Genomic DNA, 3493 nt, shown 5'->3' with positions numbered 1-3493 from the left:
ATCTTGGATCCATATTTCTTGGTGAGGGCGTTCAAGCGGGGCACAGTCCCTCCTCATTGTCCTAAGCATGAGCTGCTGAGGGAGGTGTGGGATAGACGTTTCACAGACGATGACAGTTGCCACTGTGTTTGGGTGGGTCCCATGCAGGGTGTCACAGTCCAGGCAGTGGTGATATAAAAATAGCAAATAGGAGCACATAATAATTCTTGGAGTATAATGTCCAAAAAGTAGGGCAAAAAGTAGGAAAATCATTCCTCCTTTTGAAGGTGTGCTTAGAGCATATTTCTCATGTCAGGTTGGAAGGATTCTGATAGAACACATGAATCAATTGGACTCTGAATGACGCCACTTCCTAAAAATACAATTTAAGTGATGTGCACTTGAACCCAGCATTCAAGTCTTTGATTTTGGCCTTGAATCAGCCAATTAGTGGCAGCAGACCCTTCTTGATTATTCAAAGTATAACCAGCAAATGCTTTGGCACAATCCCTCACTCTAAAACACGCTGGCACCTTTCTAGAAGTCACATTTCCTTCCCTTGGAATGCATCTGAAACCCGGGCACGCAAAAGCTCTCCCATCTAGGTGGCTCTTTTGGATAAATCCCTTACGACGCCGTTATAGTCGTACTTGGCCTCAAATACCTTTATTACTTTTCAGTTTTGAAAGCCAAACACACAGCCAGCACTGTCCAGAATGCAGGCCTTGTCCCAGCTGCCCCGGGGCCTTCCACACCCCCCGTCAGGAGCCCACAGGGCCTGATTTGGGGTTGGCCTGCACGTGCCAGAAGGCCCAGGGCCAAGGGGTGGCTCTACACTAGCGTTTCTGGCGGGAGACTTTCGGGTCGTCCTGAGGCCTGGCCACCGGTCTGGGGACGACCTGGTGGCATTGAGGATGGGCGCTGTCGTCTGCCCAGGGAGGACCCAAACACATCCAGGGGATCCCTGAATTTCTCTCCCATCCCCACCAGGAAGCAGATGGCCTTGGGGTCCTTTCTCCTCCCCGGAAGCCATCGAACGTCCTTCTAATCTTTCTTCCTCTATACTTCTCTTGCTTCTGGTTTCAGCTTTTCTATGCTGTTTTCTGAGGCGTAAAATATTCCGGATCGAATGGTGACACGTTAATGCCACGCTGCTCATCCCAGAAACCTCATAACCTGGCAGCCGGTGCAGATTACATACGTGTTGCGTGAACGGGTGAACCGATGAATGAATCCATAGTTTGGCACGCAGGCGCACACCATCCCTCCCCGAGCCCTCCCGACAACGGCATCATGAGCGGAGAAGTGGAACACAGCTCACCGTCAGAAAAATGTTCTTACTGATTTGGGGTCAAAATCGAGAAGCAATACTTCGAAGGATAAAGAACAGTCAAGGGCCAACCAGTGATCTTAACAAGCCCTTTCAGTGCTCTCGAAAGGGACTCATCTGGTTACTGTGTGTCAGGAGGGACAGGTGAGGAAATAAAGAGGTAGGTGCCACCTGGCAGGGGACCCCAGAGGACAGGGTAGGAGGCCGGCTTCCTCATTCTGCACGGCAAAGCGGCTCTCCCGACAGGATGGCCTGGTCCCCCGGGCACCCGAAAGCGGCTGAGCTCCGTCCCGGCCTGGGCACCTCCGTCCCTGACATTAGCAAGCTCATCTTGATCACAGAGCGACTTCTTTCTCCCGTGATTCTTTTGGCCACTGCTTCCTCCCTGCAAACCCCGGGCCCCTGCCCCGCTGGCCTCCGAAGCCCGCCTTCAGTCCTGCGCTGCTCTGCCTTTATTCTCTGCTAGCTCCCTCTTTGTGTTTCCCATTCAAACTCCCCAAGGGGAGGCTCGGTCGGTCGGTGGTGGAAATTAAACGAAGCCCCAAACCCAGGGCCTGCCAGATATGCAAACGAATTAAAACAAGCCACACCCTGACCTGCTGAAGTGTTGGACAGAAACCAGAAAGCAGTAGGAAACAGAACTGGAAGTAAAATCTCCCAAGAGTTGCCCTGCCAATCCAGACGGAGAGGGCCCTTTCCTCTCTCCTCCCCTGCTCCCCCACCCCCCCCAACCCCTGCGCTCCACCTCCTTTCTCCTCCTTCTAGCTTCCACCCAGAGAGACGCCCCCCCCCCCAGTCTCCCCAGTGGGGGGCGGGGGCGGCGTCTGCCCAGCGCTGTCAGAAGCCCTCGCCCTGCTTCTGGCTGATTTTCACTGCTTCCCGGGCATCCCCTAAAGGGCATCTGCGTTTCTGATTCTTTCGACCTCGCAGCCCGGTGAGTCCTCAGCAGCGCCCCGCTCCGGCCGACCAGGGAAGTCAGGGGAGGGCCCGCTGGCCGTGAGGCCCAGGGGGGGCGCGGGACCCTGCAGCCTGGGGGCCTGCGTGGGCCCTGGGGGGTCTCCTGCTCTCTGATTCAGCCCGTTCGTTCGGGGACCTCAGAGGGGCATCGGATGCAGAAACAAGCCTACTTAGATGGCAGAATCCACTCACGCGTGTGACTGTTTTGTCCCTGACAAGGACTGATACATGCTGTCTCATGACTTGCCCTGGGCAGAGTCATGAAGTAGAAGGAGGTGGCATTTATCTTTGGAGCCTGTGAGGACAGCGTGCTGGCCTAGCGACACTCCGTCATTTCTTTCCCCGGTGAACGAAATCCCAGTTTTGTTGTGGGATTGGCTGCCTGAAGGAAGTTGGAACCAGCTCCAGAGGATGAATCACGAGGAGTCTCAGACTAACCTATTCCCTTTGTTAGTGATTGGGTTTGGGCAGCAGGGAACTGGGGGGCGGGGGGAGAGGGGTGTGTGTGACCCTGCCCTGACCAGTGAGATGTAAAGGAAAGTCTGCTGGAGAATTTTGGGTAACATTTTCCCTTCTGACGCGAACAGAGGTACGTGAACGGAATTTGTCCTCTCCTTCCTGGCTTTGTATTATGGTGGATGATGTGATATTTGGAACTGTAGCAGCCATCTTGTGACCAAGAGGATAAAAAAAAAAAAAAATCAAGAGAATGCAGAGAAGTTGACCTAGAGCCCTGATGTCATCAAGCCACTGGATCAACATGGAACTTTCTACCTCTATACTTATATGTAATAATAAATCCTTATTGCTCAAGCTACTCTTAGATATTCTGCTACTTATTGCCAAAAGGTCCTTGACAGGCATATCAGGCCCTGACATACCTTTGGGCCTTCTGGGAGAGGCCCACAGTGGTGGATCTAGTCTGGAGAAACCTGTTGCATATGTGGCAGAGAGGAAGGATGATAGGAAAAAATGGAACAGGTTCCCCTTTTGGTAATCCTTAGCCAAGAAACATCAGCATCCACTGTTGTCCCCACCGCATCCCAGATTGCCACCTCAGTCAAATGTACCTACTTGTCTCTCTTGGGAGAATTTGGGAGGGAAACAAATGAAGGGACCCCAAAGTCAAGGAATACCATCTATCTTGTTCCTGGGGCATTGGGCTAGAATGAGATGTGGTCTACGTAGAAGAGAGAGCCAGACTGGAGCCATCTTTAAAAGGACTTC

The sequence above is a fragment of the Lynx rufus genome, unplaced genomic scaffold, assembly GCF_022079265.1.
Source record: "Lynx rufus isolate CCGP_SWC_20201006 ecotype Redwood Valley unplaced genomic scaffold, mLynRuf1.p SCAF_1, whole genome shotgun sequence".
NCBI lineage: Eukaryota > Metazoa > Chordata > Mammalia > Carnivora > Felidae > Lynx > Lynx rufus.
The sequence above is the reverse complement of the archived record's forward strand: the minus strand, read 5'-3'. Positions refer to the sequence as shown.